The sequence below is a fragment of the Pseudopodoces humilis genome, chromosome 5, assembly GCF_049639895.1.
Source record: "Pseudopodoces humilis isolate 2021_Gansu_Grassland_sample_001 chromosome 5, ASM4963989v1, whole genome shotgun sequence".
In the NCBI taxonomy this organism is placed as follows: Eukaryota; Metazoa; Chordata; class Aves; order Passeriformes; family Paridae; genus Pseudopodoces; species Pseudopodoces humilis.
In genome coordinates this window covers 47843350-47869995 of record NC_142204.1, presented here as the reverse complement: position 1 = coordinate 47869995, position 26646 = coordinate 47843350, and the positions used below count along the sequence as shown (strand labels likewise).

General features: G+C 36.6%; 1 protein-coding gene across 7 annotated transcripts in view; it reads right to left on the bottom strand.

Annotated features, from left to right (window-relative positions):
• The window catches only part of FOXP2 (forkhead box P2), a 400421-nt gene that overhangs the window by 315514 nt on the left and 58261 nt on the right, over positions 1-26646 (bottom strand). For all 7 annotated transcript variants that reach the window (XM_088054802.1, XM_088054799.1, XM_088054803.1 and 4 more), the window contains exon 2: positions 23562-23701. The gene's annotated coding sequence lies outside the window, so the exon portion shown is untranslated. The remainder of the gene's footprint in view (positions 1-23561; positions 23702-26646) is intronic.

Sequence of the window (26646 nt, the reverse complement as noted above, 5' to 3'; positions counted from 1 at the left end):
GAAGAAACAACTGCAGTGTTTGCCACAACATCTTTGCAGATTTTGTAGTGCTCTCAACAACTGAAAAAATTATTATAGCAGTCAATACCCAGACAGGAAAAATACCTAAAATAATCAAAAATTTCAAGAAACATTTCTGTTTTGACTGGGTTTTTTTTATTTGAAACTCACAATCTTCTTTTTGGAATACTTTACTTTGTTATTACCAATATTTATTACAGAGAGAGAAAACCCCCAAATGAACTTGCATAGACCAATGACACAGAGCTGGTTTCTTGTTCTCAGTGGCTTTTACAAACTTCTGGTGAAATCCATATTTCTTTTATATTTATTTCCATTGCCCAAGTATTCACAGATCCATAGAATGATGCATAGGCACACAAATTTAGGACACTGGAGAGAAACAGATACAGTAGTTAAACCTTCTCTGGCAAATTTCTCCTGTTCAACACAACAATTTTATTTAGAAACTTATATAATCCTTATATAATGCCACCTTCATGTACTAATATATACAAAAAATTGCATAGGAGAATATTGCAAAAATATATTTAAACTTCAATGTAGTATATTCTGCAGTACTTAATTTCCCCAGATTCTCATAATATTTCTGCATATGGCTTCATTCTACAGTCATGTTACAGGTAATTCAAAGTAAATTAAAAATTAAACATTTAAAAGAAAAAATTGTAACAGACCTGGGGAAGACTATTGTTATGTACATCAAATGAAGAGTCTCCTTCTTAAAAATGCGTAAGTTACTAAGTAACTACTAACTGACTACAGAATAAATAACTCAATTATATATTTGCTGGCTACTCTGAAGTATATCTATGTCAGTCTTTTAAGTTGATTGAAACAAATGCTTGTATTAAACTATTAAATCTTTATTTTCTCTAATGTAATCAGTTGTTTTAAAATTCCACAAAAGACTACAGAGAGATCTGCTGTTTACTAAATAATGCATTCAAAAAATTCCAGAATCAAAGATGCATTGTAAAGCACAAGACAGAGCTTGTGAAGACTTCCATGCAAGAAAGGCATCTGTCAGGATGAAGAAAGCAAAAAATAAAATAAAACATCTACCAGCACAGTACCATGAAATACTGAAATGATAATTGCTTTTGGTTTGAAACACAGGATGTGGTATCAGGGAAAAAACACTCAGGTAAAAATGTTTCAATGCCCACTAAAAAGTAAATAGGGTTTTTTCTTTTCAGTAAACAGAGAAATGTTTCATCTTTTCCTTGAACATTCCTGCTTTCTGTGCTTATTTGTTTCTAGTTCCACTAGCATTTGTATCCACTTTTCCTTGTGTGATGGCATACTAAAGAACAACTTTAGAAAAAATTTAAAAGGACAAAAAAACAAAAAGAAAGAAAAATCCATGAAAGAACACAATGTTAAGAAGCAGTAATGTTTAAAAGAGAATCAAAGGAGAGGAGAGGAAAGGAGAAGAGAGCAGCTAAAAAGACTGAAAAAAGATAAAGGGCAAAGGATTTAAAAATTAAACAGAAGGAAAAAGATTAAAGAAAGAATGGCAAAAGGCGATGCAAAAGGATTTAAGAAGCCAGTATAAAGAAAAAACATTCAGTTACAAGAAAGGAATAGTAACTACTAGAGGAAAAATACTTTAATATAATGACTCAAAAATGGAAAGAAGTTAGAAATTAATTTTAAGGAGACAGAAAGTTAGAAAACTTTTTTTTTTTTTTCCTTCATAAAATACATACACAAGATCCACTGAAATTTTAAATCTGTTTCAATTATATACAATATCATCCAACAACTTTCCGGGTTTAGCAATTTTAATTATATGAAAATAAATACAAAGGTATGCAATGCCAAGTATTTCCTAAGCAGGTGTTTATGCATCATGTGCAAAGCTGAGAATAAAATGCATTCATATTTAAAATAACAAATCCTTTTCTTTTTACTAGTAATTGCAATAAAATTCAAAGAATTTGCCTATCTACATAGGATTTTAACATCACTATGAAGATAATTAATAGTTTCTGAAGGGTTAATAAAAGCTTACAGCTGCTCATTTTGCAGCCAGAAGCAGTGTATTGCAAGCAGTTAAACACGAAACTAGAGCCACCAACAGATTGACTGGACTTCACAAAATACTATTTATTTATTATTAATGTTATCATCTCATTAAAAACTCCTAATAAATGTGCTCTTGCTATAATGAAAATATTCTTTGTCAGTAAAAAATGACAGGACACAGGAAAAATGGAAGAAATGTAACTCAAATATAGGAAGCACAAAGAGTTTAAGAGTAGCACTCTCTTCTGAGCATTTTATCAGATACATTCTGATTCTTTCTATTATTATTATTTCTATCATCTAACTTAGGGGATTAATAGCTATTCATTTCAATATGCACTCCACATAACTCAGTTTTCCTCTGAACAAGTAACATCCCAAAGCCAGAAAAAGTTTTGTGATACAAAGCCTGCTTTTAAAGGTACTGATTTTATTCCAACCCTGTTTTATTCACTTGTTTATTTATTTGACTGTCTCCCACACCCTGGTTTCTTAGAAAAAAGACATTTTCAAACTTTAGGTCTCTATACTATTTATCCTTTCATATACCGTTTACCTCTGTACTATTTAACATTTTACATACCACTTACCTCTTTTTTTATCTGCACACAATACTAATCTTTTTTTATCTCTACCCATATGAAATAACTTCCATACCTCCAATCGTTTTCAGTGGCCTTTGCTGGTCCTTTTCTGTTCCTGCAATATTTTTCATGAGATGAAGTAACCAGACTAGAAAAGCTATGCAAAATGAAGGTATAACATAACTTTGTTTAAATGTATTGTATTCTGCAAAACACCCACAACCTTTTGTTGGTTTTTTTTTTTTTTACTTATCTTTTTTTTTCCCCTCTTTTTTATTGTTGGACATTACAATATATATTGAACAAACATTTTATGTGAGCAGAGCAAAAAAACACCTACATGTCATTACTCGGTAGGAGAAATTTTAATGCACAGGAGCAGCCCAAGGTCCCTCTCAGCATGCCTTGCCATTTTGCACCACCCATTGTTACTTGCCTACTGTGCTGAAAACTGATCATTAATGCAACTTTTTGTTTATGCATTCCATAGGACTCTGTAAACCAGACAGGTAATCTAACCTCTTCCACTCATTATAAAATTTCCTTTTCAAATCTGAAGATCTAAGATCAATCAGTTGTCCTTGTTTTACTGAACTGATGCAATCTGAAAGGCTGGATGAGCATAGTGATTATTTACACAAAACACACTGGATTTCTTCAGCCATATTTTTTTCAATCTTTTTAATTTTTAAGAATTAATGATACTTTCCAAAAAAATCATAATAAAATAAGGTTCAAATTTGTTTATTCAGTGCAGTAATTTCCAGTTTTGCTCTTATTCTCTCTTATTAACTAAAGATTGATTTTGATGTTGTATATGTTGCCTTGCTCAGTTTTTTCCACTGTTACGAAAATGAGGATAAAGAAACCATTCCACATTAGCAATTGAAAATCATTTTTAATAAAACCCCAAAATAACAACCACAATAAAAATCCTCCAGCTGAAAATCACAACTATTGACATCTGTGCCACCAGAGACTCTTCTAAATGTTTTTTGCTTTAAAACTTACAGCTCCATTTATCTCTCCTTAGACAGAAGACTTTGCAAACAAGGACATTCCCAACAGACAACAGCATAACTTTGAATTTGGTTGTCAACTTGTCCATAAACAGTTACTTTGAGCTTAAAACTATAGCCCTGATAGAAAGAAAAGTGCTGCAAAATGTGCAATTTAAACACAAGAACTCATGACAAAACAGAGCTGCCCCACATGGTGCAATCAACAGTCCAGTGTAGAATGTTGTTTGCACACATCCAGTAATTTTGGGCTGCAATGTCCTGGGAGATTTTTTTTTGCAAGCCTAATGAACAAGTGTTTTTCATTTCAGGTGACTGGGGAGATTAATTCAACTATGGCACATGAATGACTTCATCAGCTATACAGAAATTATTTCTCATTCTTCACATAGCTGATCTTGCATGCTCCATTACTTGGACCCCAAAATAAAACAAAGCCCAGGAAGAGATGTGCTTCCAGTGAAACAATGTGAAGTGTATTCCTGACAGGACTCTTTCTGAAGAAGTAACTCTATTCTTAAGACCAGGGTAACTGTATACAACATCCTTAGGATGGATTGCCCTGGATCAGGGGGCCAACATGCAAAGTGAGTGCAACAAGCAAAAGGTTTTTCAGGAATTTAATTCAGCATGCGTTTGTCAACTAATATAGCAAATAAGCTAAATAAAGCATCAATACACACACCAAACCATTCTTCTGGATTACATGTACTAGGACTGTGCACTTAAAACTGATACAGCATAGGAAACTGGTTTATCATACACATCTAGCCAGGCCACTGGAATGAGCATGCTGTATCTTACCAAGTAGCTTTTCAATTACAGCTATGTATAATTCTGGTTTTAAATTTCTGAAGAGTTCTGAATTAACCTATTTCCTGTATATATGAATCCAAACTTACATTTTAGTAGCATGCAATATCACAATGTTGCAAGATCGCAATACTGTCACTTTTGAAAACAAGTAAGTCAAAAAGAAGGTTTTTGCTCATGTTTCTGCAGTTCTTTTTCTAACAATTTACGACTTCAATATACAGCATTTACTAAAGGACTTTACAGAAACTCTTAAATTAAAATTTTACATTCATAAAAAGCAATGAAAGATGCCTCAAAGTGACACTGAACACAATAAAATGCTGCAAATGCTCTGGAACAGTGTAAAATTTCACAAAACAAAATAGGACAAAATTTAGAGAGGGTGCCCAAGATGAGTATTAATGGAAACACATGGTTTGGAGTCTTATTTTTAAAACACTCAAACTGCAACTGAGAAAAAGGAATGCAGCAAAATATCTGTGATAGCTCTGTAAGAAGGAAACTCAGAGTAGCTGTACTGTCAGAAATGCTGAGTTTAGATGTAAAGGAAAGAAATATAAGAGTAACTGCTGAAACAGGTACAGCCCAGGACAGCTTCTGTGAATGTAGGCTGTGCACAAAACAGACTGAGGAGGAATGAGATGTTGAGGGAAACTGTAAGAAAGTGGGAACATGAGATTAGAAAGCAAGCAAATATGCATAATGGGACAGCTTCAAAGTTCAGAGGCACCACACAAATCTGTGATGCTGGCAGTGTGACTGTCTTTAGCAAGTCCAGACAGATAGTCTTATGATTCATTTTATATTACATATTTCTAAGGTTTTGTGTACCTAAGGAACAGAAAGAAAAACAAACTTATTTTCTAAATCAAATGAATACATTGTTCCTACAAAATCCTACAGAAGCTACATACAAGATAGAGCTTAATATCTTAAAGTTAAAATGAGTATTTAAGGATTTTAACTACCCAAAAACTAACAGAAGTGGCACCAATTAAGTGATCCTGAAGAGTTATGCAGTTTCAGGTGAGGCACATGGGCAGGAGGGCACCAAGCCTCAGGAAGTTCACCCTACTCCCATCAGGTCATGGACTCCAGCTCAAGGCACTGCACTTTGTAAGGAGGGAGGAGAGAGAGATTTCAGCAATACAAACCATGCAACCAGCACAAATGAAGGGACAAAAACTATCTGTGCTTCAGAGCAAGGCTTCTTAGCTTCAAAATTGTCTCTGTACATGACAGAAAACAGAAGGACTTCGGAGCTATGCAACAACCTGCAGCCAGAACTAATGAATCCCTAGCGACAGCAAAAAAAAGCTGAGAAAGACCATGGAATACTTCACCAAAAATCCTATTAGGGCACGTAGCATAAAAATAGTCACATCACCTCCTGTTAGATAAGCAGAAGCTTTAGACAGACACACAGTGACAGTCAACACATTTCTGGAAAGTGACAGAGCTGCAATGTGATGTAGGAGCTGGCAAGTTTTGCAGGTTTGGCACACCAGACAAAAGGGTTTACCTTCATAACCAGGTTCTCCTACAGCAAAGTAACACAGAGTGTCTTGTACAATTTACAATTTGGTAAATGCAATAAGCAAATAACTACAGGATCCAAACAAGTAAAAGGATCTCCCTTTGCTGTTTTTCACTCTCACCATCCCCATGTGCTTGAACAATGCTATCCCTTGCTTTTTACTTCCCATATTAATCTCTACATTAGTAAGTAAGAGGTAAGAACAAGAAGCAATGAAATTTGACACAAGATCTTTTAACTGACATTGAGGTGTGCCACATTTATATATGGCTTATTTCCAGTAACTTTTTGTACAGGTGAAGTTTAAAAAGAGAGGGATGAGAGTATATAACCAAATGGTCTGGGCATTACTCTGATGCTTCTTTTCCTTGAAAATTCAAATGATCCCTGCAGGCAGCCGACAACTGCTAGAACTGTGGAATGTGCTCTTTGAACTGTACAAAACCCTTCAGCCTTTCGTGCATTGCTGCAAACAAAAACTGCCAAGTACAATTATTTCTCAAATTTAATGTTATGGAAGTGTTGCACCATTTTTTTTCACAGCTTTGAAAACAGCTGTAGAAAAAGAAAATTTACAGGACTATTTGCCCACACAAGTTATACACTGTATTTATCACTTTTTGTAAACTGATACAAATGAACCAGTCAAATCCCAAAGAGTGCCCTTCTTTCTCTGGTGCAATGACAATTTGTATGTAAAGAAAGGAAGGAATATGTGGAAGGAGTCCTCCCAAGCACAGTTTTTCATCCTTTAGCCTTTTCAAAAGGAAAAAAAATAACCCTCCAAAACATATCACAAAAACAAACCAGAACTTAGAAGCAGGAAACCACAGTGAAAGGAAGACAGAAGCTTGAAAATTCTTATTTCACTTCCCTGTTTTTTTCTTAACCTACACTGCTGTATCTAGAGTTCCTACAAACATCCACATACTGAAAGTTAATTTGGTAAAAACAAGCACAGTAATTCAGATTATCTTGCATGCATCTGTAGTTCCAGTAAGAACTACCCAGGTTTTGAACACAGAAGCAGCCAACTTGTTGAATCAAAGGCAGATGAACCTTACTTGTGGAGTACAAACTTACTCTGTAATAGGACTTTTACTACTGACTCCAGCTATATCTGAGATTCTTAAGCTAAAGATGACACTGAGGTATAACCAACTGCTCTTAAATAAAAGTTTCCACATCTGAAATAAATGTTACATAACCATGAAGACACCCGAATTCAAAACAGTCATTTTTGTTTGGATTGCAGTTGGGCCTTGCTTCAGAAAGCAAGCTATTTAGTGCCAAAGTAAACTTCATTACAACTCAGACTTGAGGTGGAAAACTGTCTACACACCAACTAAGTCCCAAAGCACACCTAAACTCCTAGATCTTGTCCAAGATCCGTTGCCCACACCCACGCATTAAGTTAGCCACAATATCCTGTTTCCTAGCAGGAGAAAGGAGCTGCAAACAGCCGGATTCAAGCTGTGAAACAGTCCCTATGAATGCAAAGTCCAAATACAATCCTTACCTGAGCCAAAATGAAGATCAGCCACTGCCCATTGAATGGCAAAAACAAAACAAAAACAAAACAAAACAAAACAAAAAACCAAATAAAAATATTAAAAAAAAATTTAAAGTAAAAAGAGCTTGACTCTTCAGCCTGATCATGTGGACAGAATGGACCAGATGAGGGCATTTAATAGACTTACAGTTTCTTCAGATTTAGTGAGGGCCAAGAACTGGAATCAAAACCCGTGTCTAGCATCTCCTGCTGGTTGCTACATGCAGGCGGAATCAAGACACAAGTCAGTGGCAGCCAGCGACCCCCCCCTGCTGCATTCCTGCAGGTGACAGGACAGACTCTGACTCTGCAGTTGCAAGCTACACCTCCTCAGCAGCAGAACATGCTGTGATCGACTCACCAAGGAGGCTGCTCAGCGCTGCACAGTGTGACACGGTGTCACGGAGCTCTACAGATGCTATAAAAGAGGTGTCCAAAGCAATGACACCATGCTTTCATTTCAAAATTAGAAGAGAGGCCAAGAGTACTGCTTCAGTACTGGTAACAACCTATTGAACACCTCAGAATCACAGAATATCTCAAGTTGGAACCTTGCCATCTCCTGGATGCTATTTGTGCATTTGCATCAAACACAGACGCGTCTGCTATTTTAAAAATAAAATATTAGGTTTGGTGGGTTTTTTTAAGTTGTCTTTGTGGTAGTGAATCTTGGTCAAGATTCAGTGTTAACACAACTTATACAAACACCAAAGAGCAGACCACAGAACTGCCAGTGATGAACATAATTGTGTTAAGAATGATGTGGCCTTCAAGATCGTGGTAAACCAAGCCAATGCAAGCAAAATTAGTAATGGAGAAATCACAATTAATTTTGAATTAAAGAGGGCAATGGCACTGTTTCTCTTTGTTGATCTTTCCATCAGGATAGGAAAAAGCACAATAATAAGCATGTTCACGGGGTTTTAAAAGCATTCCATGTAAAAAGCAACAAAACATAAAGTACATTAGGTGCAGCCTGAGTGAGAAGACTGTCCTGAGGGAGGCAAAAGAGCTGGGCAGTTGATGGAAGACACACAGTTGTTCTTTCTAAAAAGTTACCAAGTAAAGTTAAAAAGAAAGTCTGGCATCACAGCAACCACTTACAAGCACTAGAAAAGAAACAAAACATCATGAAGCTGTGTCAGGGGGTATTTAGGTTAGATATCTGGAATTATCTAACCTAAACTATCCTTCACCCAAAGGGTCTTTGGGCACTGAAACAGGATCCCCAGGGAAGTGATCACAGTACCAGCTGACAGAGTTCAGGAAGTGTTTGGACAGTGCTCTTGGGCACATGGTGTGACTCTTGGGGATGTCCTGTGCAGGGCCAGGTGTTGGGTTTCAGTAATTCTGATAGATCTCTTCCAGCTCAGGACTGTTCTATGATCCTATGAAAAACAAACTACTTTGATATACATTTCTAACATCTGTTAAAAAATAAGGACTGAAACAAACAGAAATCACTTTACCTTTGATATTTTTAAGTTTTTTCAAATAAATGAAGTGGAATATCTCAAAGTCTATTCTTTTACCAATAAGACAAGCAAATGTCAGGATTTACAAGAGCAAAATCAGTAGAAGGGCTTGTTGAAAATAATCTTAAAATAGGCATGATGAAATTATTTGTTGTGAAGAAAAGCACTTAAGTGGTGATTTGCATAAAATCAGTGATGTCTCATTTTCAGGATGTAGGAAGACTGTTTCTAGATTTCTTAAGTGTATCTCATTGCTGACATCACTCTAAATACTCAGATGCCACAATGGTCAAAGTTGTTTACACCTAGAGGTGCTTTCATATATTGCTTATGAAGGAAGAATCAGAAAGGTATGTGAGAAGCAACCATGAGCTAATCTGTTCCTCGTGACTCTTTCCTCAAACTTAATAGAAATTTGCCTAATACCAGTCATTCCTCTCTTGACACAAAAATTTCAAACTTGTCAATCTGCACGGAAGCATCAGTGTAAGGCTGTCTAGCTTTTGCACTTCCTAAAACACGACTGATTAAAAAAAATCTGAAAAAAAACCCAACAAGCCTGCCCTTGATTTGAGGAGTTTAATGCCAAACTTTAGCCTAAGGCACATTTCAAAATGTTAATCCTTGGGTGGGGGTTGCTGGTGCTGTGTTTTTGATGGTTTCTCATTTAGAACATCTGTGCTACAAGATGTCTGTAATCTCCTAACAAGAATATTTTCTTTCTTCGAATTCCAAGAGGAATTCCCTGTTGGTATATGGCAATATTGGTATTGCCCTATTGCTCCTGCAAGTAAATACAATAAACACAATGGGGTGCCCATAACTTTGGTACTCCACTGGACAAAGGGTAGTGGCTACAGTTCTGATTGGAGTTAACATTTCAATACTGGCAAAGACAATAACCAGAAAAAGAGAGTTCCAAACTTTTACTACAACCTATGATAAAAGGATTCACTAATGGTCTCTGCATTCCAGATATCAAGTCTTGTATCATCTTCCTGGATTTTTCCCAAACACAAAAAGCCAGCAAAGTCCACTACAGGCTGGCCAAATGAGCAACGTAGCTCATCTAGAGGGATGTTAAAAGTAAAATAAAAGAATATATGAACTACCAAGAGTAACTATTTCTGGAAGGGGCCCTCCACCTAGAATAAGAAAGTAGAAACCAGTCACAAATTTAGAAAATGTCTTCAGATCCCCTGATACAAAAACATAATTATTTCAAAAGGAATTACCCCCTCTCCCTTGCTTTGTTTTTATCTTATCCTACAAGCCCCTCCCAGTCCAAGTGTATTTCTCTTCTGTGGGCTATCAAGATTGTCAAGAAGAGAGCCATGTGTTTTGCAGAGTTGCTGAAGTTCAGGAGATTAATGAATTAGGGAGTTTAAGGTCAAAAAGGACCATTAGATCATCAAGTCTGACTTCCTATAATATCACAGACTATAAAATTTCAGACAGTTACCTTATTATTGAACCCAAACACTTAAAGCTGACTGAAGAATAAATTCTGTTTCAGCTGAAACAATTGTTTCATGACACACTTTCTTTTTCTGTACTAGATTAAAGAGCTCTCTAGAGCACCAGATATTTTTTCTCTGTGAAGGTATGCTGTAATTAAGTAATTTCTCAAACATCTTTTGGTAAGGTAAACAGACTGATCTTAAATATTTCACTGCAAAGCAATTTTCAAGCTCTTAAATCACTTTCGTAATTGTTTCTGGCACCATCTCTAATTTTCAAAAAGGTTTTTTCTTTTAGATGTGGCCAGAAGAAACATAAGCTGAAATTCAGTCTGTTTACCAATGCAGTATAAAAAGATAAATTCACATATTTGCTCACATTTGGTTGCTTGTACATCTAGCACAGCCCTTCATCTGTTGAATAGCATACTGAGTTTTCTCCTGTCAGGAAAAAAAATAATAAAAATTATAGGGGTGGTTGTGACCAAGTAGTGTAAGCAAGCATCAGCAGAACTTGGCAATAACAGCGAACCTTAACTATCTGGTCATCTTTTTGGAAAGGAGAGAGCAAGATACAGGCTATCCAAATATGTGTGAGCAACCATTTTTAGTACAGAAACTGAGGAAAACACTCAAAGCAAAAAATGTTTTAGATTATACTTCAACCTTCAGCTCACTGGAAACATGAGAATTGAGGGCACATCAGCTGAAAGAAACCATAACATGAGAGAATTCCCATTTCTAAGGATGGGAAGGAAGAGGGAGACTAGAAGAATAAAGTCAATGGAGATTACAGAAAAGGACTTGGATAAATGAATTGGTGGCCAGGAACCTGTAAAAGGTAACTCGAAGGGAAGAAGAGAGAGTTCAAGAGAGCTCACAGTTACACCAAGGAGTAACATTTATGGCACAAGAGCAAACTAAGTCAATGCAGAAAAAGGCTACATCACAAGCTCTTCAAGGGCCTGCAACCTGAGGAAACTAGAGGTCCATGAATGCAAGTAGGTGAGAAAGAAAAACATGACAGTACAGGGACAAAGTCAGAAGGGCAAAAACAGAAAGTGAAATGTAATTTAAAAAAAAAAAAAAATTAGCAAAAAGCATTTCTTACATTCCTTAATGTAATGGGAAAATTCAAGAAAGAGCTGATCAGGCTATTTGCAGAAGAATCAAAGACATATATTTTGCTTAGCCTTTAATAAAAGAAACAAATACAGTCTGATCGCTAAAACTAGTGACAAAAGGGACAAAAAATTAAAACAGGGAAACCAGATGACGAGACACTGCATTAAGTTAGATGCTGTCAGATGAGTTCAGCCTAACCACGCTTACTTATGTTAGGTAAAAACATAATGTTGGCCTGTGCTGTGAAGCCAAAACTCAATATTTCCAATGCATGCCTGCACTGAAATTTCACTTATCTATCATCGTTATCTACTCGAAAGCAAATCAGTGAAATTTTAAGAGTTTAAGTTATCTTTATTTTTGAAATTTATTCTCAATGCAAATCAAACCAATGACTAAAGTCTTAGTCCCTTATTACCATAAACAGCTGCATTTCCTCAATAGGTAAGACATTTAGCTACAGTGCAAGGGACTCTAAGACAATTACTTGAAACTCCCTCACTGGCATTAGCAACTTTTCAGAACTTTAGAGAATGAATGGACCTCCAGAAAAATGAAGAGGGAAAAATATGGTGCCTGTCATGAAAAGCTGAAAAAATAAGAGATTTAAAATGATAAATTTTTCAATGAAATTCAGTTTCTGAAATATTTTTGAGAAAACCAAGACCAGCAAGACTTTATTTTTTTTTCCTTACAACAAGAAAATAAATACCTGCCAATACAGTTTTGTCACAACCAAAATTTGGCAAGCCAATTACATTTCTCCTTCAGTAGAAAAAGTAGTTTTTTTAATGGGAAAGTAGCAGTGGATGACACATAAAAAGAAGGGGATGACTCATAAAAAGAAGCAAAGGAAACAAAGACTAAATTAAACTATTTTAAGGCTAATACAAAATGTGTTCAGAAATTTGATACAGAGACTAGGAATAAAAGAAGGATACAATGAATGGGGCTCAATAGGGGTCCATCCTGGTCTGGTGTGTTTTCTTTTATAACTTGGATGGTGAAATGTCATTCATACAGAAACTGTACATTTAAAATTTGAGATGATGCGAAGTTTGAGAAAGGCAGAAAAATACTGGTCTTTCTTCCATGGGATACATGAAAAGTAGAAGGAAGTACATTTAAAGATGTACACACATGAAAATATATTTTAACCATTTTGAGGAGCTATTAGGAACTGTAAGTTCTGAAGCAGCTGAACTCATAATTACACCAAACCCCTTGTAAAACACATAATTACTTGACTGTGTGGCATCACAGAGCAACAAAAGCTCATTCCGTGCACTGTGCTTAGACCTATGTTTTGAAATACAACCCCTTCTCTCCCTGTCTTTCCCTTTTCAACTCTGCATGAAGTGAGACATAACGGAGAACCAGCCACAGCCTGAAAGGTGTCAGCTACTCAGTTCTGACCACCCCACCCTCTGAACACATTGTACTACCAGCTGTTGGTGATTCTTGGTCATAACTGCTGGGACAGAGCGAGCCAGCACTACCACCAATATTTCACTACTTTTGGTATAACTTAACAGGCTGGGTTAGCTTGCTGGGACATTATCTGTGAACTTCCTTGGTACATATGGACATCTCACTCATCCCACCCATGAATGCAGCCTTTAAGAAAGCATGCCCAGACATGAGGGCTTCAGGTTACCCTCACCTCCTACTCCTCTTACTAAAGGCCCTGGTAGAGACTGCCCCCATTTTTATTGCAGGCCCCCTTTAACAACTGAAAGGCCACAATGAGGCCTCTCCAGAACCTTCCTTCTCCAGGCTGAGGAACCCCAGCTCCCCTCAGCCTTTCCTCATAGCAGAGGTGTTCCATTCCTCTGATCATTTCTGTAGCCCTCTCTTGGACAGGCCCACGTCTTTCCTGTGTTAAGGACCCTAGAGCTGGATGCTGTACTCCAGGTGGTGTCTTTTGTATTCCCCATGAGGCTACCAGACACGTCCAGATGGCTGGTGCTGCATCCTGTGCCAGGACAGCCTGCAAGAGCAGATACAGCCACAGCAATTGTGCTGAAATAACTGAGCAAAATCACTGGTGTATTAGAGGCCCACGAGAAAAATGTTTGGACTGATGGACTGATGCCATTTAATTGAGGCACAGTATTCATTGAATGAATACTGACTATTTGCTTTTAATGCAATGAGAAGTGTATGAATTTGGTTAATAAAATAAAAAATACAAAATTTACTTTTCAAGAATGTAGAAGAATAGAAAATTTTAAAAACATGTTTTGCAAATACACTAGTGAAGAATTTAGTCAAGGCATCTCAGAAGACAAGAATAAATATATAAATTGATAAAAAAAAAGCCACTGAGACCTAGACTTATAATATTTGCTATTCCTTTTCACAGAAGTAATATATCAGCAAAAGCACAAAGTGAAACTAAATGGCTTCCTATTTTCTTGCATATTGAATTATAGATGTTCTTTACCTTCTAAGGTGAAATTGCTTCTTTGTAATTCCATAATCTGATTCTATCCTGATCATCTATTTGATCTTTACCAGACCATACAAAACAAGCAGTAGAAAAAAACATTTCCCAACACACAGGCTGTGAAAAAACTACTGCTTCTGGATTTCATATCCAGAGGTTTCCTAGAAACTGTTTCCATTAGTCTGTCCATCTCTGATGCATGTGTAGTGTGGTCAAGTTAATGCTGCTATTGAAACCTAGAATTTTGCATTTCTCAAATGAAAACAAAAATGAAAAAAAGCCCAAATGTTGCATCTACAGGAGTTTTTTTGCATTTAATTTCCCAGGTTCCTTTTAGGGAGAAAAAGGGAAAAAGTCCTTAAGGCAATATAAGCACTTAATCCAACTCAAATACTAAAGAGGACATAACCTTTCAAATCATCTTAAATATTTACGATGCCATAAGCTCTTAAACTTCCTGGAATACTTAGCCTTCCTTAAAACCTCACAGTACTCAAAGTCCCTTGAGCAACGTAAGCACCTAAACTGCTTCAAATCCTTTCAAAGGACACAACCTTTAAACCAACGTTGTGTCTAATTTTTAGAAATATTTTTGTTTCTTCAGGCACAATTCTGCCTGGTTTTGTCCACAAATCATGAAACTATTCAAGTGCTATTCACATGCTTCCGTTGACACAATACTTCCACCGGATGGAAGGCCTGTGGAAGATATAAAGTACCCTGCCAACACTGGAGAAGTCAATGCAAGTAATGGAAAAGATTCCCTTGGTCCTAAGCCTGGCCAGCTTCCACTTCACTGAAGGAGAAGTAATAGAAACACAAGACAGTCACCAAAGCCTTTGCAGTATCTTGTTCATATCTTTACACGGTTCCTGTCGGTGACTCAAACTAGGTTCATGATATTTGCCCATTAGCTTGTGATAGCAATCAAGAAATTGCAAAATTGACATCTTCAACAACAGCAACAAATGTGATCTCTGTGTGGGAACCCAGCAGAAAGCACTAAGAATAGAGCCAGAATGCAAGCCACATTTAAGTACTCAGCTAACATGTTACAGCCACACACTACTTCAGGACTTAAATTCTTCACGATGATGTCACTTCCCCATTCATTTTCTAACCTGATTTATCTTTTTAACAACTGTTCAGTGAACTTAAGCCACTGTTTCTTTCCTCCATAAGCCCTTTAGATAGGTCTGGAGTGAGCGGAAAAACATTTCAGAGTAACAACTCTACAATTACAGACTCTAATCTACTATCTGAGCAAAAAGTGGAAATATTACATTACTCAGAGACATGAAAGGGTGGGGTTTTTTTACAGACTTATTTATGACAAGAATACCCATGGTCTTTTATAACTAAGAAAACATCAGCATTAAGAAACAGTAGTGCCCAATAAAAATGGCCTTGCACATTAGAACAGCTGGAGCTGAACACATTACAGGCATGTGCTTCAAGACACTTCACTTTGTACTTCTGCATAGGTTTCGTCCATTCTTCAAACACTTGCCTTGTTTAGCTTCATCATCAGGAAGGCTCAATGGGAGGCTAGTCTTTCCTGATACTTCTCAAGTGCAGTCCTGATTTGAACTAAAATACTAAGAGATGCTGCAGAAGCCAATTACTACAAAGAGGGAAATCATTCTTGTTCTATGTAAAAGACCACATTAGATTTGTTTTCCATAAAAATTTCTAATTTCTTTTGCTGTGGCAGATTTGTATCTTTTCTCTCTTCAGACAACTGAGTATTTTCAGCCGTATGCAGGAACTCAGCTTCATCAGCCAACTCCAGAACGGGAGCAACTCATTTGCAGACAATGAAATTTCTGTAATTTAGCTGTAGGGCTTCAAAATGAATTTCTCCAAAGACAAAGGAGGTCTCAACTTCAAAATACCCAAGGGCTTCTATTTCATCATGAATTGTAGAGAACTTTACAGTAATGTATTCATGTTAGGGGATTTAGAATAATAAACTTCAACATGCATGCACCAAATTATTGCAAAATCAATTAAAATTTATCTAGAAAAATTTGATCAGTCACTGATTTTTACAGGTGAAAAATTAGAATATACATACTTTACTAACATATGGCTGGGGATTGCTCATATGAGTGCAGTTTCAGATAGTCCATCTGGAGCCCATCTCCCCCATGTTTAACATTTTTATCAGAAACAAGAACTGAGAGATAAGGACCTCTTGGGGGAAGGTTGATGACCTTGATTCTGCTCTCAATAACTGTCTCAGAAACATTTATCATTAAAATTTATCATTTATTGTATCTTGCAAAAATACAGGTATAAGATGCACCCTGAGAATCAAAATACCATTCAACTGCTCCACAGAAGAGCTCCTTCTCCCTGAAAGACCTGACGACAGACCATTTTTTCCCCTGGGCTAAGACACCAGTTAAAACTGTGATTCTTTCTCTGTCAGAGTAAAATTAGGGGAAGGAGGTGGAGAGAAAGGGGATCACATTTTAGTTTTATTCCACTGATGCTGCCGCCTGTCAGTAAAAGATGAAGGGCTGAAATCCCATCAGTCTGGATTTGCAGATCTGAGGATGAAGAATTAGTATTTTTCTGTTTTTGCAGAAAACTCCTTGATGTATGGCTCCATTATTGAGTGTTAACAGCTTCGGTTTAAATTACAAATGAGGTTCTATTAGCATAACCCGTACTTGGTTTCTATTTAAAAATATAATTTTCGCCAAAATTGTGTCAGTTGAGACCCTACATGTTTTCATTTGTGGCTACAGATAAAGGAGAGAAGCAATTTTATATTTCACTAACTCAAAATATGAAGTTTAGAATGGCAAGATATTAAAGAACACTTTTAAGATACCACTGGTGTCTCCTTCAACAGGATGGACAAGTGGTGAATGAATGGTCCTTAGGAATGATGTACCACAGGCAGCCACAAACAGGCAGCAGTGCTGAAGGGGCAAAACCCAAAGTGTCTTTTACAATTGTCTCTCCAAAACCATTTTCTAAATATGACTATTTTAAAAATCCTAAATTGCACTGTGGAATAACTGTTTAATTAGCTTTGGTTTCCATCATGTATGTTTTCATCAAAACTTAGTACACAGCAGATGGTTTCTGCTCTTATAGTTTTCAGCTATAGTGTTTGTGTCTCGACCTTGGAAAGTTGTTTTTGTCTGATGTATCTCCTACCGATGGTTTTAACACATAAAGATATGCTGCTCTTCTGACATAGACATGCATCAGCATATCAGAACTCATGAAATTGCTACCCTAAATGGCCAGGTTCCAACTGCACTATTTGCACAGTGTTATCTTCTGTAATATTGCATAGCGCTTCAAGCTGTACAACAGCAGAGATCCAGCAGCCTGAGCCAACAATCACTGCAAACAGCCAGGCTGTTTGGGATGATTTTGGTGTTGGAATGCTTATGCTGGAGCTACTGTTTGCCCAGACTAAGTCAATCTGTTTCTCTATGCCTTATGATCTCCATGTGGAAAATACTGATACTTCCTGAATTACCTGTGTGCAGCAAAGGTACAGTAACCAACTTACCATAAAAATGAGATGGTATTTCTGCATTCAACCCACCCGAGCCTTAGCAGTGCTCCACAGGGGGTTAAGGTGATACTTAATTCATTGATGTTTTCTATAAAGTTCTTTGAAATCCTCAGATGAAATGCAGTGTATTATTAATATTAGTACATGTTATGACTTATGCCCCAAAGGATCTCACCATGCTTTGTTAGCTGTATACAAGAATCCCTTCATTACCATCCAAATGCTTCTACCTCTGAAGCGTAACAATGCAGCCGTTTTCCAATACACAGTAATTACTTATAAACATTTACTGATCTTATATGAAGAATATTCTATTCCATCAAAAATACGTTTCACGCCATTTCCAGTCCCTAAGAAGTTCAATGCCAGGGAACTGTAATTGCATGCAGGACACCAGATTCTTTAAAAACATCATTTCAGCAAAAGGCATCTGCTTAGCTGGCATCCTTATTTAGCCTATCACTCAGCTTTCACTCACTTATACCAGGAGGAAAGAGCTCTCAAAGTTTTACTCAAACTAATATGACTCTATGTAGAAAATTAATTAAATTGACAGAATGGCATAAGGTCCAACCAATTGATACTCTCAAGCAATTCAGGAATCTACTCCAAAATCCTCAAGAGAAAAGAGACCTTATATAGGCTGAAGAAATAAAGATATGCTGGTAAAACCTTTTCTTTCTTGTTTGTCTGCAAATTGAAACAAGATGCATAGCACACAGGTAATTTTAGAACAACTATCAACACATATTTATACTTTCTAAAAATGCCTGCAGCAATCAAAACATCTTTCCCTTTTCCCTATTTGAAACTTCAGGTTGCTTTTAAATTTTGAGTCAGATAACAGTGTGACAGGAACTTGATTCAGTTTCCACATGGAATGGGATTGAGCCCATGTGAAATTTTCTATTATTAAAAAGCCCCTGCTGACTTAGATGCCTATGCTGTGGAAAATACTTGTTCTGTTAACTTTGATGCAGTCATTAATGTTTTTCTTGAACAGATACTCCTCAGGTTTCTGTACTCAGATTCATTCACTGAACCCAGATATTCTCAGCCTGTTGGATCTTCTCAGTTTAACCCTCAGACAAGGTCAGGACAAAGTGTCATAAAATTTATAGTTCAATAAAAATAGGCACAGTTCTTCAGTACTCAAACATCCACTGTTTAGTGGCACCTTGGCTGAACTGCCCTTTTCATTTTCTCAGAACTAGGGTCTTTTGGGTTTTTTGTGATAAAGCATAAAATTCCATTCAAAACTAAACATTCTTAAAGTTGCAGAACTATGAGAATAATACAAACCCAATCCAAATAAAGCCAGACAATCTTATAGGCTTGAAAAAAAATTAAAGCCTATAAAACTTGTTTCAACTACAAAAAGAGACAGCTTGACAGCTTTGGTGAAGCTTTCTGTATTTACCAGTGAGAATCTTGGCCAGCAAGCACTGACGCGACAGTGTTTCTAAGGGAAATATTTTGTTCTTGTTTAGAGCACAGAACTTAGTGATACTGCAATACAAACTTTGGTGAATGTTATTTTGTACAAATATTAGAAGGAGTAGACAGAGAAAGAGAAAATAACTAGAAATTACTAACATGAGGTTGTCTCCATTCTCTAACCACTTTCTTTACACAAATTTCAAGCACTCCTTTAAAAAACAAATTGTTTCCTCAGCCCAATGCAGATTCCAGGAATCAGTATTTGCTGTAGTGTTACACTATAATTCATGCATGCTGCTACTATGCAATACTGAACTAAATGTACCTCTTTAAATTACAGTGAAAGGATGGAAACAAAATGAAATATACACCTCAAATACAAAATGTCATATTCAAAGCAAAATTATAACTGAAAGAAAAGTTTTATACACCCCAATAAGGGTTAATCAGTCAATCATGACTGGATGTACAGAAACAGTGCTTACCATGATCAGTCCTGTGCATTTCTGAACAACAGGACAAGTGTAACTGAGACCATCTTTGAAGCATATTCAACTGTTGCTCATAGTCTCATCACAGTGATGATAAAAACATGTATGAAGTCTAGGTAAGTCTAGCCCCTTCAGGTAATAATTCAAATACATGGCAATTAAACATAAAAAGATATCTGATAATAAATTACACCACAATTTCTATGTCATATGCCTACATTTTACCTAAAAAGCAAATAGAGCCAGCATACATAACTTCTAATGCCTTTTAGACACATTCAATTATTCCATGGCAAGAAAGTTCTCCCCACATATAGCCCTTACCCATGAAAACTGGGACTGAAGAAGGTGTTATTATCCTGGGTTAGCCAATGTAGTTGCCATTACACAAGTATAAACAGTTTAAATTACTAAGGAAATCTAAAATACTTCAATACAAATGGAAAATAGCATTTCATCACAATCTCATTTAATAGAACACATTATCAATATTAGTTGATATTAGAGCAAATTGTTTCAAATTGGGAACCCACCTAAATTCTTGCTATTAACTAAAAGTGCATTTTCGTCTGTTATATTAGCACCAGATTCTTTCAATCTTTTGTTGCAAGCTAAAGGCAACAAAGCCAGCATCTCATCATACATCCCTTTTATTACCTTGCCAGAAATTAAATAATGACATAGAGTTAAAACATTCATATTTCTTAACTTAGAACCCAAACATAAGAAAACACTTATATGTTGATACTTCAAAGTTAATATTAAAATGGCATTCAAAGAGCATTGTTTTAATGGTTACATACAGTATCTAAGAGATATGGAAAATTTTATTTTGATAAGCTTGTAAATATCACCATAACCATAAAGAAATAATTTTAATAGCTTTTTTTACTAGTGTGAAAGCAGAATGTTTTTGTGAATGTCAGTGATAACATTTCTGCCTTTTAAATCTCAAATTATGTCACATGAGATGGAATTTATCTGTCTTAATGTTTAATAGAAAAGTTAAAAGTCTAAATTTGTGCCAGTCACCTTAGGTTGCTTTTATTGCGAGTGACAAGAAACAGGCATCTCTAAAGAAGGAACTGTCTCATCTAAAGACAGAAATAAAAAGAGGCTATGGGAATCCTCCCCTGGAAGTCTCCATCTCTCTTTACATGACTAAAGATGCCTATGGTGACCAGCCCAGATTTATACCAACTATATTTTTAGAAGGCTACCATCATGGGAAATTAATCCCATCCTTGACACCCTTCTCAATTAGCATTTGGGAAAAGTAAGCATAAAATACAGAAAACCAGAATTACCAACAAGTGTAAGAATCAAAATACACTGTCCCAGAAAAATTTAAAAAACAAGACTCTTTTGTGAAAATAGCAGGGGATCTGTAAATTTGAAATGTCATACAGCGTTTGATCTCCAAGCCAGGACAGACTCAGTCATTTCTAGAAGATTAAGAATATTCAGGGAATATTTTCAGAATATGCTGACAAAGTAATATGCCTCTTCTGTGTATGAGTAAGCAGCAATTTTCAAAAGCTTATAATTCACTGCAATAAGGACAGACATTCAGAGACATGGCAAAAGACACATCTTATAACCTATTAAAGCTTCCTTTTCAAATTCCAAGTCCTTGCTCAAAAGCAAAGAAGAGGTCATAGACCTTTTTTTAGACTATTTATTTTCCATTTTCAAGAATGATACGCCCATCTCACAGAAACCTTTCCAGAGACACTCAGGCTATAACAAAACTGTGGGCAGAAAATGTCTGACAAATCAATCAAAGTTAAAATTCAAGAAAGCTGACATTTGAACGGAGAGTCCCTTGCTCCTAAGTATTTCAAAACACAAGGAAGCTCCTCAATCACACATTCACAGAAGATAAGGCTATGTTGTGAAGCCTCACTGTACATTTGCCCAGTTTTTCCATGCTTACATTACATCCTCTTTAACTATGGACTGTCCCAGAACAGCCATTTGCAAGTAACTGAAAACAGAGCTTATAATGAAATTCTTAGGTCACTTTATAGGTCTCATTGATCTTGACAAAAACTTCAGGAAGACAGCTATTTCTACTGTGGCTTAATGGAGATCACCTGCAAGAGTTGTCTTGTCAAGTATGTCTTGCTTTTTTGGTGTTTTTTTCCAAGCACAGAATGATACTAAAAATGTATCTTTCTTGCCATGGACCAAGTAAAAAGATGCTATTTTTAAACATCTAAAATCTCCATCATGTGACGGTTCACATCACGTGAAATCTGGTGCTAATTCAAAGCTAAAAGATAATTTCACAGACTTCAATGTGATTTTCATAGTTACAATCACAAGTCTTTAAATAAAATTTAACACATTTTAGAAAGCTTGCAAATTCCACCATGTCTCATTTTCACCAAAACTTAAGTAAAATATGAAACTGAATAACTAAATACTTCAAAATAGAAAAATTTAAAAAAAAGAAGTTTTCATAAAATAAAATGACAGAGTATTTCTGATTTTTTTTACCTATAAATATCCCCAAAATCATAAAATAGCTGAGACTAGAAGGGACCTGAGAAGCTTATTGAATCTAAACCCCTGATCAATCAGGGTCAGATGCAGCAAGCTGCTTGTCTGCTTGAGTTTTGAGTACCTCCATGGATGGGGCTTCTACAACCTCTTTGGGCAAGCCTCTCCAGTGTTTGTCCATCCTCAAGATAAGGAAGTTTTTTATACTGTGTTTCAATGGAAATATAATTTAATAATCTGTATGCAGCTTGTACCCACTGCCTGTCATCCTGTCACCAGGTGTCAATGAAAGAAGTCTAGCTCTGCCTTCTTTACACCCTCCCATCCGGTATTTACTGTGAGAATGAAATGTTACTTAGCATTTCACTGCTCAGGAGACAAGGATCTTGTGCCTAAATTAGTCCAACCACTAACCATTCGATATCACCCAACCCACACGTCATGTTTGGTGCTATACAAAATCAGGGTAGCATCTTCAGAATTCAGAGATTATGTATGTATATATGAATTATACAGTATCATTCCTGCACTATAAATCACATGACACTTGCTTACTTGTTAGCCACTTATGACCATCTACTGGTTTTAGAGACCTGAATTTTAATTTACAAGGGACACAACACAGTATGAAATGTGCAACAAAACAGTAGCTCCCCATTAGATAATAAGTAAGGGTGTCTCACATATTTTTTAACTCTTATAAATGGCAAAGCACTAAAAATATCTGTAAGGTCTGAGACTATTGCTCACCAAGGAATTTAAGCAGCAGAAACTAGCACAGCTGCCATCATGTGCTCCTGCACACTTTTGGCTGCTAATTCCCACTCGCACCACTCTTTGTACCAGTGACAGCCCTTGGACAGCCATAGGGAGAAAGCTGGGATAAACCCAACTCAAAACAAATGCAAACAAATAATTGGCTACTTTCAGTCTGATCCCCTCTCCAAATTTACAAACAGCTACACGTGCTGAGTGAGGGAGAATGACAATATGGGGAGGAGAAAAGAAGCTGGCACTGCTTCTTACACAGACATGCCAGGTTAAAGTGTTCATTGAACATTTAGGCTAAAGCTAAGCAGTCAACACAAGCTCCTCAGCAAGTAATACTGCATTCCTTAGGCATTGCTTTCAGAATAAGACAGATTGGCCTCTGGAGATGCCTGCTCCTCTCCCGAGGGTAAGCAGAATCTAAAATGACTGAGATACAGCTGCTTAGCTTCTATGTATATAAATTAACCAGTATCTAGACGAGTAGAAAATGGTAGAAAAACAGGTTTTTGACTCTTACAGCACTTCATTCCCATTAACAATTGCCATTTGGAAAAAAATAATTGTAGCATAGCTTACCATCACACTAACATCAAATAGGTATGCATGGTCCACAATTTTTTTCCTAAACCATATTTTACATCTCTAAGCAATACGTTTCGGTCATGGGGTACTGTATTCCTCCCACAGGGCATATAAATCCACAGGAGAAACATCGCCACAGTTCAGTCATGAATCACTTACATTTCTTCAGTCACTTTGCCACTTTGCTGTGCTGTGGGAAGGTCTTTTCCTTTTTGCTCAAACTGGTCCTCCTTCCAAAGGTGTCTGTCACTTCTATGGCAGATAAGGACAAAAGGTCCTTAACTTTCACTTGAAGTTATCTAAGAGTAAAAAGGGAAAGGAACACAGTAAGTGCAAGAATCTCTATTGTGTTTTATTGCAAGGTATTACAACCATCTCTTTAAAACACACTTCAGTGTCATCCTTACACGTATGTACTGCACACCCAGGAAAAAATCCCACACGTTTCACATCTTTCTTTCTTTGTATGAGACACGTGAAGTAGTCACTACTCCTAGAGCAGTCACCTGCTTCACTTCTGAGATTCATAGTAACAAGACTGCAGTTCATTGAAAAAGCAAGTGTACAAGTTAAAAGATGATTTCACATTATTATTTATTTTGTACCAGAAAGACACTGAATACTTTTGGCTGGGATCAAGTAGGAAATCACAGTTTGTTGAGCACAGGTTCACTATAAACCGTCCTGCCTAGCCAGTATTGATAAACATTCTAATCTGAAGCTTCTGTTAAACAAAACAGCTCTCTATTGCTTACATCTTACTGCTAATAAAGTGAGACCTGGGGTTTATGATAGGTGTCATTGAAATCTCTCCATGAAAACTTAAAACTCACCACTCCATCAGAGTCAAATCTATAAATTAAATGCTAAAAATTATTTAGAAAGGAATAAAGGACAAAGAGTAACATGTCATTTGCCACTGAATTAATCCCTATATTGAAAAAGTGTGCTCCACTCTCTTGTCCAGCACAGAAAACAAAACAACAGAACTAATTAGCAAAGGCTCAGGGAAGAAAACACACACGATCAAGGGCTTAAAACAGTTTCCATATATCAAGAAGAATTCAGTATGCCACCAATATTTAGACTGGAAAAAAACTGATTTAAGGAAGGCCATGACAGAAAACAACTAAAGTCTGAAGAAGATGGATACATTGCACAGACATTGTATGTTCCTTATCTTTGAACTCAAGAATCACCTAATAAAAGCCAAGTTGAAAAGAAAAATGTGAGTTTCTTCTAACCAAATTGTGTGGCAGAACTGTGAACTTCTTCCCAAGGATGCTGTTTATGGAAGGAGGTTTCATAAGTCAAGAGGAAGATGGAGGTATCCTCGGAAGACAGCCACCACTGGAGACAGATGACAGCCTAAGCTGGTCTGAACCAGGATGACCAGTCCTACCTCCTTGTATAGTCACTTATGTTAGTGCTAATTCAACCAATTTTATACTCATTTTACACTGATCTATTCACCACCCACAGTATTGAGAATTACTACATTAGGTACACAGGGAGTCTAGTTTTAGTTGCATTTGAAGTACAGGCTAGATCCTTTTGAACACCAAAGTGAAATCCCGTGGTTCTCTGTACCTTACTATATGCTTAATAAATTTTATTGATTTTTCCAAAGCATCATCACCACTGAAAAAAAAAAAAAAATCAAATGAGGTAGCAAGGTCTTACTGTAAAGCAGCAGTAGCCTTCCTCTCCCCAGTCCACAGTCCCAAAGCAGCCAGGGCAGAGGGCTACAAAGCAAGGTTCTGCTTCTCAACTTGTTCGCTGGTTTCATGGGTTTCATGAGTCTAACTTCATCCATATGTTCCCACTCAGTTCAACACTTATATAAATGCAGGTCAGCATCTCCATTTCCCAAGTTTCATCTCAAAGTAAACCTTAAAAATCATATACTCTGTATTCCAATATCTTCCCTTTTGCTTTAATCTCCAGGATACAGCAGTGTTTCTGATTTATTTTGGGTAAGTGCAGATCAATTAAAATTCCTTCAGGGAAGCCTTCTGAACCAGCAGAAAGTGAATGACTGTCATCAGGAAGAAACACTTTTTGCTGTCACAAACTGGCATGTCACACTTTTGAGCAAAAACTATGTTAATTAATTCCATCCATACCTACCAGGTGTACCAAAGGAATATAACCAGTCCTTTCTGCTGGACTAGATATATATCGTTGTGTCTGTGAACCAAGTATCCCTATATGTAGAGCTGTGCATTGGCACATTATATGAAGAAGCAGCCTGTACTAGCACAAAAAAATATAGCAGGACAGAAATAACTTTGTTCAGACATCAGTATGCAACCAAAATCCCTTTTGCAAGATGCATGAATTAATACCCTCAATTACCACATGAAAACCAGACATTTCCCAGTATATCTACACACATACCAACTGATTAATACTCTTTTCAGACCCTACAGTGAGGAATTTGTGTAACTGACACTTTTTCTGGTCAGTTTGAAATATTGGATCAAAGTATGTTTACTGTTCAATCTACTCCCCTCTCTGAAAAAGAAGAGCCTGCTACAGTGTTTGCTGTTCTATTTGCTTCTGCAGCTTAAATGGCTTCACTGAGGAAGAAGGAAATTCACCATACAGCATGCTAATAATCAAAGACTCAGATAACACTGGCCTATAGCAACACTTTAGGCTACCTCTCCCTTCTGTCATTTGTCCAGCTTTTCTGTTTAAGATGTTAAGGGCAGGAAAATAACCAGACAGTTCAAAAGGTATTCAAGGTCTGGTATCCTTCACATCACTTTGATACTAACTATAAATAAGAGCAAGATGTACCAAAAAAGAACCAAATGTTTCAGCATTGATACATGAGCAAAGACAAGTTTTTTGAAAAATGGCAAAATTTAGAGATGTGGGTTCCAGGTATACTACAGAAGATAAAATACAGGATTTTGCAGGAACCTATTGAAAACAATCTGATAGTACCAGTAACAATTCAGAATTATCACCACCACTACTTAAACGAGAAAAAAACACATGAGAACAGGTGGCTACCTACTAGTTGTCAAATAAAAGTGTTGATTTTTACTCTTTCCACATGTGGCTTCAAGTTACCATCAACAAGTTTACAAAATCTTCCCATGAATCCTGGCTCTCTCAAGCAGGTGCACATAAAGGGGGAAAAGTTGATATGCGCTAAGATCACTTGCAAACATTAGAAGTCAACAGCAACCCCAAAAAATTGTGTAAACTAAGAATGCCTTATTTTCAACCA